This window comes from Chlorocebus sabaeus, chromosome 9 (genome assembly GCF_047675955.1).
Source record: "Chlorocebus sabaeus isolate Y175 chromosome 9, mChlSab1.0.hap1, whole genome shotgun sequence".
NCBI lineage: Eukaryota > Metazoa > Chordata > Mammalia > Primates > Cercopithecidae > Chlorocebus > Chlorocebus sabaeus.
Genome location: NC_132912.1, coordinates 67,797,190 through 67,807,474, shown reverse-complemented (window position 1 = coordinate 67,807,474; position 10,285 = coordinate 67,797,190). Strand labels below are relative to the sequence as shown.

The following is a 10,285-nucleotide window of genomic DNA, read 5'->3' as shown; positions in this document are numbered from 1 at the left end:
ATGAAAAAAAATTACAGTCAGCCCCATTCTGAAAGCTGCTAGGCAATTTAGTCCTGTTGTCTGTTGGTCCCCCTCCCATATTACCTCAGAAGCTGCGTTGATAATGCCTCCTTTATTAACTACCTTCCTTTCCCTGTCTTACTTTCTTCATTTCCTTAACCTCCCAGTTAACCTACTTGCACTCTAATCTTTGTCTCCAGGTTTGCTTATAGGGGAACCCAAATGATGGCAATTAAGTAGTAGGGCATCCTCACCTCAACTCAACCCCTTTATTCATAAGTATGAGATGTTTAATCATGATGGGCTCCTCAGATTTACATGTAAGAACACATACCAACAAGATGTTACAGTAATAACTCTAGGATCAAAGGTGGACATGGTATTATGATACAGCTTATGGATCTGTCATACTTCACTAGTCTTGAGTCTTGAGCTCCCTTTCAGACGTTTGGGAAATGTCTTTACAGGATAGCCGGAATGCTGGTCAGACCATATCAGAATGAAGTTTTATTAAAAATAAAAAAACTGGGCTGGGGTGGACGGTGGGTGGGATGGAGGTAACCTTGGAGCAGCACTTGGAAGACACAATGAAGACTCCCTCCATATTTGGAGTCCTGTGCACAGATTCATAAGGACTTAATCTAGGTTGCCATGGGACCCTGTCAGATGAGCATACTGGAGTGATATCTGTTCTACCCCAGCAAGCAGCTAAGCTAACCTCTGACCCCACTGATATTCCTGTGGTATGTCTAGAATCAGATAATGGGAACATTATGATCCAGAAACATGATGGCATAGTGGCAGTGCACAAAATGGCCTCTTGACATCTCGTATCTGTTCTTCAGCAGCCTATCACAGGAACCCAATCCTACCTATGTTAATTACCTTATACAACTACTAAAGTTCCAGTAGTTAGGCCATTTATTTAATGTGTATTGGGCACTTTTCTATTTATTTAAATTGCTTTTTAACACTCTGTGGACCGACTATCAAGATATTAGTAAGAAAGGATCATGTTTTGAAGCAGCAGGTCCAGGTCACTCTGTATATAGAATTTTGCTATATTCAATACATCTGTTTGGAGGGAAAAAATAAAATAAATAAATAAAAGAAATAACAAGCATTAGGTGCTAGTTTTGTAGCTTCTCCTCTGCTCCTTTTATTTTCGGGCTTCTCAATTCACATGATTTTGGATTCATTGGGTTAGTATCAGTATCATTGTGTATTATTATGCATTCCTCTCAATTTAATAGAAAATTACTAAGTGCTTATTATGTGCAAAATATTTTACTAGGGTTCTAGCCTCTTCAAAACTTGGTTTATTTCTATACTAAAGGATTTAGTTACAATACGAACTACATACACATACAGATTCCAACCCTTGCATGCCCTATTTCTTCACAAGAGCATTAAATATTTATTTTCCAATAGAATAGGACTACTTGACCAGGGGCTGGCAAATCACCTCCATTTGTTCCTCTGCTTACCAGCATAAGACATGATGAGTCCACTTGCTCTAGTTTCCCAGTGAGGAGTAATGAATATAACTCCACAGCCTGGATAATGCTTTATTCTCAGTAGCAATTAAAGTACAGCCATCTCCCCTGGGAAGCTGCCTTCCTGCCTCCTGAATCAGTTAAAGGATGGAGAATTGGAGCTCAAAACGCTTGCTCCAGCTAAATCTCATTTAAAAACAATAAGGCTAAGATGTTATAGTACTATGATATGTTTTAATTTTTTAAGTTTTAATATAAAAATAATATATGCATATGGCTAACATTTCAAAATAATATTACAAGGTAAAAAATAAAGTATCTCTATTTCTTAATTTATCAACTTTCAACAATATTGTTGATAGCTACTTGTAAAAGATATGACACTTGGCACTCTTAAATTACTTCTCACTTTTCCTTATCACCTCTTCCCTTCAGTTTTTCTTGTTTTGTTATTCTAGTGGTCACCTTTGTTAACTTTAAATTATATACTTAGCCTGTTTCTACAAAAAATAAAAATAGCGCTGGGCACGGTGGCTCATGCCTGTAATCCCAGCACTTTGGGAGGCCAAGGTGGGAGAATCACCTAAGATGAGGAGTTCAAAACCAGCCTGGCCAACATGGTGAAACCAGGTCTCTACTAAAAATACAAAATTAGCCTGGCATGATGGTGGGCACGTGTAATCCCAGCTACTAGGCAGTAATCCCAGATACTTGGGAGGCCAAGGTCAGGAGAATCACTTGAACCCAGGAGGTGGAGGTTGCAGTGAGCCAAGATGGTGCCATTGCACTCCAGCCTGGGCAAAAAGAGCAAAACTCTGTCTCAAAATAAATAAATAAATAAAATAAACTAGCCAGTGTGGTGATGTTCGCCTGTGGTCCAAGCTACTTGGGAGGCTGAGGTGAGATCACTTGGGCCTGGGAGGTTAAGGCTGTAGTGAGCCATGATCATGCTACTGCACTATAGCTTGGGCAACAGAGCAAGACCCCATCTCAAATTAATCAATTAATTAGATGAATTATATACTTGGGTCTCTCTTAATCTACCAATTATAGCTTGATACATTTTAAATGTCACCAGGCTACACTATCGCAGGAATGTTATCAATCTGTAGAACAAGACAGGTGCACTATTTAGTGCATTTAAAATACTACCAGTAATTCTATGGAGTTGAATACTATTCGCATTCTTTTTTTTTTTTTTTTTGAGACGGAGTCTTGTTCTGTTGCCCAAGCTGGAGTGCAGTGGCAGGATCTGGGCTCACTGCAACTTCTGCCTCCCAGGTTCAAGCGATCCTCCTGCCTCAGCCCCTCCAGTAGCTGGGATTATAGGCACACGCCACCATGCCTGGCTAATTTTTGTATTTTTATTAGAAACAGGGTTTAGCCATGTTGGCCAGGCTGATCTCGAACTCCTGACCTCAGTTGATCCACCTGCCTCGGCCTCCCAAAGTGCTGGGATTACAGGCGTGAGCCACTGCACCTAGCCTAGCAATCTTTAATTAATGAAATATTTAGTATTGAACTACTCAAAAATTAACATTTAGGTTTATACCATTTCTAGATTTTCAGAAAAACCTAAAATATTACAAATCTTGTTATAAAGTCCCATTTCATGAGACTCCATGAAATATGAAATCTCATTTATATGAAAATAAATAGAAAAATAACAAAATCTTTATGGCCTTCTAATGATTTCTTTAACAATTCATTTTTATCAGAGAAGGAGTTGGAATTATTATAATACAGATAGATTAAGTTCCTATTTATAAATAAATAGCTCTTATATTTTCAAAATCAGAACTTGTAATCATAATATCCAGAGCTTTAATTATGAAGAGTACACAGTGCAGCTTATCCCATATCCAGGAGCATTTGCTAAGCCCTTTGTCATGCGCTAGCCATAAAAAGTACCAATTTAGATCCTATGAGATAACATCTAATTTAAGACCAAGCGATTGTAATAAGAGTGATTATCCTAGAAGAGTCACCAGCTATTTCTTATTCTTTTATCTACAGAAAAAAGTCTTCTCTTCCAGCAGGAAGCAAAGGAAGGGAAGATTACCCCAAAAGAAAATGAAAACAAAGAAAACAAAAAAAAAAAAAACCAGAGCTTTCTACACCAATAAAAATGCAAAATAGGTATACTATGTACTGTTTATCATTACACATTTACAGTAGGTCCAAAAACCGTTTTAAGTAAGATTAGAAAAAGAGAAAAGTGGGAAATAATTAATCCACTGGTGATATTTAGTGTGCTGATTAAATCAGAAATAATATGTAACAAATTATTTGTAACTAGTATAGAGTATTTGTAGTACATTTAATTTTTTTGCTCAGAATTGCATTTTGGAGGAAGGAAAGTAAAAGTTGTATCTATTTCTTTGTTTCTTTTTTTCTTTTTTTTTTTTTTTGAGGAGTCTCACTCTGTTGCCCAGGCTGGAGTGCAATGGCACAGTCTTGGCTCACTGCAGCCTCTGCCTCCAAGGTTCAAGCAATTCTCCTGCCTCAGCCTCCTGAGTAACTGGGATTACAGGCATGTGCCATCACAGCTGGCTAATTTTTGAATTTTAGTAGAGACGGGGTTTCACTATGCTGGCCAGGCTGGTCTTGAACTCCTGACCTCATGATCTGCCCACCTTGGTCTCCCAAAGTGCTGAGATTACAGGCGTAAGCCACCACGCCTGGCTAGATATTTCATTTTTGCAAATAATTACTGTCCTAATACTATATCCTGAAAAATTCAGATTTCTTGTGGTTTTCTGTAAAAGCATATATTGGCCGGGCATGGCAGCTCATGCTTGTAGTCTCAGCACTCTGGGAGGTCGAGGTAAGAGGATCACTTGAGGACTGGAGTTTCAGGCTGCAGTAAACTATGATTATGTCACTGTGTTCCAGCCTGGGCAACAGAACAAGACCCTGTCTCAAAAAAAAAAAAAAAAAAAAAAAGTAATTAAAAATAAAAGCATGTATTGCAGTGTAAGTATCAAAGTGCCACAAACTGTTAGTTTTCTAAGAATAAAATTTGGTCTTTTATCCTGCAAAGATGCTATATATTAGTATTAACTGGAGGCTAAAGCATTCACTTGAATCCCGTCAAGAATAACAGTAGGCAGGGTGTGAAAGTAGGAGACTGAGCTGGCATTTGAAGAGCTGGGTTATTCTCTCAGTTTTTAACCTCTGTGAGCCTTAGTTTCCCCCATGTGATAATGAGGCTAATATTATCAGCTATCTCTAGTTCCTTGGGGAACTTTGTGGATCAGAATGAGATAAGGTATCTGAAAATACATTGTAACCTATAGAGTACTATACAAGTACTTATTATTACCTTAACAAATATTCATAGGGTTCCTGATATAAGAATAACATATTTCACGAGGTCAGGAGATCGAGACCATCCTGGCTAACATGGTGAAACCCCATCTCTACTAAAAAATACAAAAAAACTAGCCGGGCGCAGTGGCGGGCGCCTGTAGTCCCAGCTACTCGGGAGGCTGAGGCAGGAGAATGGCATAAACCCGGGAGGCGGAGCTTGCAGTGAACTGAGATCCGGCCACTGCACTCCAGCCTGGGTGACAGAGCAAGACTCCGTCTCAAAAAAAAAAAAAAAAAAGAATAATATATTAAACAATGTGAAAGGAGAGAAAAAGAAATGGACCTTGCCCTCAAAATAAAGAGACATTGACTAACATATTTTTATCTTTTTGTTCATAGCCATGATATTTGACAATGTCTTTTGGGCCTCATTATAGAGGCCCGTAAGGAGACCTAGACAAATTAAAAGAGTTCAGCTATGGATTGGATCCTTCCCCCCACCCACCATCCATATGTTGAAGCCCTAACCCCCAGTGAGATGGTATGTGGAGGTGAGGCTTTTGGGAGGTAATGAGATTTAGGTGAGGCCTTGAGGGTGGGGCCCTCATGATGGGGTTTGTGCCGTCATAAGAAGAGACACTGGAGCTGGGCACAGTGGCTCATGCCTGTAATCCCAGCACTTTGGGAGGCTGAGGTGGGCAGATCATGAGGTCAGGAGTTCAAGACCAGCCTGGCCAATGTGGTGAAACCCCATCTTTACTAAAAATACAAAAATTAGCAAGGCATGGTGGCACATTCCTGTAGTCCCAGCTACTCGGGAGACTGAGGCATGAGAATCACTTGAACCTGTGAGGCAGAGATTGTAGTGAGCTGAGATCACACCACTGCACTCCAGTCAGGGCAACAGAGTGAGACTCCATCTAAAAAAAAAAAAAAAAATGGCTGGGCGCGGTGGCTCATGCTTGTAATCCCAGCACTTTGGGTGGCTGAGGCAGGCAGATCACGAGGTCAAGAGATCAAGAGCATCCTGGCCAACATAGTGAAACACCATCTCCACTAAAAATACAAAAAAATTAGCTGGGCATGGTGGCATGCCCCTATAGTCCCAGCTATTCAGGAGGCTGAGGCAGGAGAATCGCTTGAACCCACGAGACAGAGGTTGCAGTGAGCCGAGATCTTGCCACTGCACTCCAGCCTGGGCGACGGAGCAAGATTCGGTCTAAAAACAAACAAAAAAAATTAAAAAAAAAAAAAATTAGACTAGATACCAGGCCCGGTATGGTGGCTTATGCCAGTAATCCCAGCATTTTGGGAGACCAAGGCAAGATGATTGCTTGAGTTCGGGAGTTTGAGACCAGCCTGGGCAACACGATGAGACCCTGTCTCTATAAAAAATACAAAACTTAGCCAGGCATGGTGGTGCATTCCTGTAGTCCCAGCTACCTGGGAGGCTGAAGCAGGATTGCTTGAGCCCAAGAGGTCAAGGTTGCAGTGAGCTGTGATGGCACCACTGCATTCCATCCTTGGTTACAGAATGAGACCCTGTCTCAAAAAAAAAAAAAAAGAAGAAGGGCCGGGCACAGTGGTACACACCTGTAATCCCAGCACTTTGGGAAGCCAAGGCTGGTGAATCGCCTAAGGTCAGGAGTTCAAGACCAGCCTGGCCAACATGGTGAAATCCTGTCTCAAGTAAAAATACAAAAATTAGCCAGGCACGGTGGTGCACACCTGTAATTCCAGCTACTCGGGAGGCTGAGGCAGGAGAATTGCTTGAACCGGGGAGGCAGAGGTTGCAGTGAGCCAAGATCATGCCACTGCACTCCAGGCTGAGCAAGAGTGAGACTCTATCTCAACAAAAATAAATAAATAAAAATAAAATAAAATAAGAAGGAAGAGGAAGAGGAGGATGGCAGGAGAATCGGGGGAGGGAAGGGAGGGAGGAGGAGGAGGAAGAGGAAAAGAAACACCAGAAAGCAAGGCTGCAAATCCCTCTTCCTGCCATGTGAGGATACAGTGAGAAGGCATCCATCTGCAAACCAGGAAGACAGCCCTCACTAAAACCTGACCATGTTTGTACTCTGTTCTTGAACTTGCCTCCAAAGCTGTGAGAAATACTTTTCTGTTGTTTAAGCCACCCAGTCAACGGTATTTTGTTATCGCGGCCCAAGTTGCCTAAGACAGGCTCTTTCCTAACTTCCCTATTCTATCCCCTCTACTTCCATAGTGGTAATAGCTAACATTCGAATAAAAGGTTAAATGTATGAATTGTCTTATTTAATCATCTCAACAATTTTAGGAGGCAAGTATTATTAATCTTCTTGATGAATAATACTGATTATTATTGATCTTCTTGATCAATAATACTTGATTAATAATACTCAGATGAGTCTGGGCTGAACAAGTTTACAGTTTTTGGCCCCAGTCCCACAGCAAGTAAATGACGCCAGTGCAGATCTTCTGAGTCCAGCTGTAGTACTTTGAATTTCTATGTACTGAAGCAACTCCTAACATCTTTTGGCCATCCAGAAGAATATTTTTCCTACCTTAAAATTGACAGTTGAGTAATAGACAAAACTAGAAACAACCCAAAAGTCCATTAAATATGAATGAACAAACAAACTGAGATAATTCGTTCAAGGAATAGTACTCAACAATAAAAAAGAGAACTATGTATATACACAACATCATAGATTAATCTCAGAAAAATTATGCTGAGTGGAAAACAGGCAAAAAAGAATATATACTTTGCCTAGGTGCAGTGGCTCACGCCTGTAATCCCAATGCTTTGGGAGGCCAAGGCGGGCAGATGACCTTAGGTCAGGGGTTTGAGACCAGCCTGACCAACATGTAGAAACCCTGTCTCTACGAAAAATACAAAAATTAGCCAGGTGTGGTGGTGCACATCTGTAATCCCAGCTACTTGGGAGGCTGAGGCAAGAGAATTGCTTGAACCCAGAAGGCGGAGGTTGCAGTGAGCCCAGATCATGCCACTGCACTCCAGCCTGGGTGACAGAGCGAGACTCCATCTAAAAAAAAAAAAAGAAAAGAAAAGAAAAAAGAGTATATACTGTTTGATCCATTTATATAAAATTCTAGAAAATTTAAACTAATCTCTAGTGATAAAAGTGAATTAGTGGTTGCCTGGGGATGTGAGTAGACAGAGGCAGGGATTACAAAGGTAAGAATAAACTTTTATAGCAGATGGAAATGTTATTTTGATTGTAGTGATGGATACATATGTCAAAACTGATCAAAATGTACACATACATTAAATATGTATGTCAATAAATCAATAAAGCTGGGGGGTGGGAGGAGAAGGCAATTAAAGAAAAAAATGCATTGTCATCTTAATTTCCTGTAGAATAGTCTGTGATTTCTTCAAAGAGTGACCTGTGTTTTCCATAATCCAAGAGAGCCCATTTAATTAGGTCAGTTTTATAATTTTGGAATTTTGGCAGTAGGTGGTTTTCATGACACTGGCACCTTTATTTTTATATTTGGACACTTTACAAAAAGCTGTGGGGAGTGTTATAATTCTTTCTCAGTAAGAGGCTTACCTGTCTCAAATGTCTTTGTTTGCAGAATTTTTTTTTTTTTTTTTTTTTTAAATAGAGATGAGGTTTCACCCTGTTGGCCAGGCTGGTTTTGTACTCCTGACCTAAGGCGATCCACCTGTCTTGGCCTCCCAAAGTGCTGGGGCTACAGGTGTCAGCCACCACACCCAGCCTTGTTTGCAGGATTTTTAAGAGGAATAAATTATTCTCATTGTACCCAGCATTTTATTAGGCTTTTAGAGTTGCAAGAAACAGAATTACTCAGAGACTATTTTAAAAGCAGAGGGTCTATTGTAAAGCTACACTGAGACCATAGCTGGAACAGGATCTCAGACTGGAAAGTCATCAGGATCTGAGGCAACTCTACATATGAGCTACTCTTTCAATCTCTGTTGTAGGCAGCATGTTCTCTTTCTCTTGCAAAGCATCTTTTTCCTCTCCACATGTCTACTGTCCTCCTTCTACTCATTGTTTTATTTCTTTTTATTTTGCCATGCCCAGAATATCTTCAGTCTACCCCTAGAGATCCACTCTTTGCCCTTTTCTACAGTGCTTGCTTTCCTGGAAGCCTAGTCTGTATGAATTATATCAATGGAATGAGGTCAGTATATTTATTCTCCTGGCTCACTCCCTGGAAGGTCATGTTAAGCAGCTGTATCCTTCAACCGAAGGCCATTGCTCCTCTCAAGATAACTCACTCTACATAGCGTTCCCCTTCCAACCACTCCCTTGCCTCCTCCCTAAAAGTCTAGGAATGCCTAGACCACCTTCCTCCACTATCTTTGTGGTTTTCCTACACCCTGCCCACACATTTGTAGTTAGTTCCTTTGTAGATAAACCCTCCTCAATTTATCCTAGTTTGCATATGCCATTTGTTTCTTGTTAGGACCCTGAGTTATATCCTTTTTTTTTTTTGGACTAGTCAAGGGCAGTAGTGAGAAGAGATGAAAGGGCAGAACAAGGAGTTTGATCTATAACTGACGTGAACAATCAGTTGAGATAACTCACTATCTTTGGACCATCCCCCTTTTTCTTGAGACAGAGTTTTGCTCTTGTTGCCTAGGCAAGAAAGCAATGGCGCGATCTAGACTCACTGCAACCTCTGCCTCCTGGATTCAAGCGATTCTCCTGCCTTAGCCTCCTAAGTAGCTGGGATTATAGGCACCCGCCACCACACCCAGCTAATTTTTGTATTTTTACTAGAGACGGGGTTTCTACATGTTGGCCAGGCTGGTCTCGAACTCCTGACCTCAGGTGATCCACCCACTTTGGCCTCCCAAAGTGCTGGGATTACAGACGTGAGCCAGCCTCACATGCCCAGCCTCATCCCCCCTTTTTTAAGAGACAAGATCTCACTGTGTTGCTGAGGCTGGGGTACCAGCTCAGACTATTCTCAGGCATGGTCACAGTGCACTACAGCCTTGAACTCATGGGGCTCAAGATCCTCCCGCCTCAGCCACCTGAATAGCTGGGACTGCGGGTGTGTGACACCGTGCCCAGCTATATGTTTTTAATCTTTTTTTTTTTCTTTTTTTTAAATCTCACAGCTTGCTAGGCATGGTGGCTCATACCTGTAATCCCAGCATTTTGGAGGCCTAGGTAGGTGGATTGCTTGAGCCCTGGAGTTCAAGACCACCTGGGCAACATGGTGAAACCCTGTCTCTAGCAAAAACAAAAACAAAAACAAACAAACAAAAAAGCAAAACTTAACCCCTGGGTGGTGGTGTGTGCCTGTAGTCCCAGCTACTCGAGAGGCTGAGGCAGGAGAATCGCTTGAACCTGGGAAGCAGAGGTTGCAGTGAGCTGAGGTCACGCCATTGCACTCCAGCCTGGTGACAGACCAAGACTCCGTCTCAAAAAAAAAAAAAAACACACACACAGTGTTTCAGGCCAGGCACGGTGGCTCACACCTGTAATCCCAGT

General features: G+C 41.3%; 1 pseudogene; it reads left to right on the top strand.

The window, feature by feature from the left end:
• Window positions 1-465: 465 nt before the first annotated feature.
• LOC119627854 (ragulator complex protein LAMTOR5 pseudogene) lies at window positions 466-824 on the top strand (annotated as a pseudogene).
• Window positions 825-10,285: the final 9,461 nt, after the last annotated feature.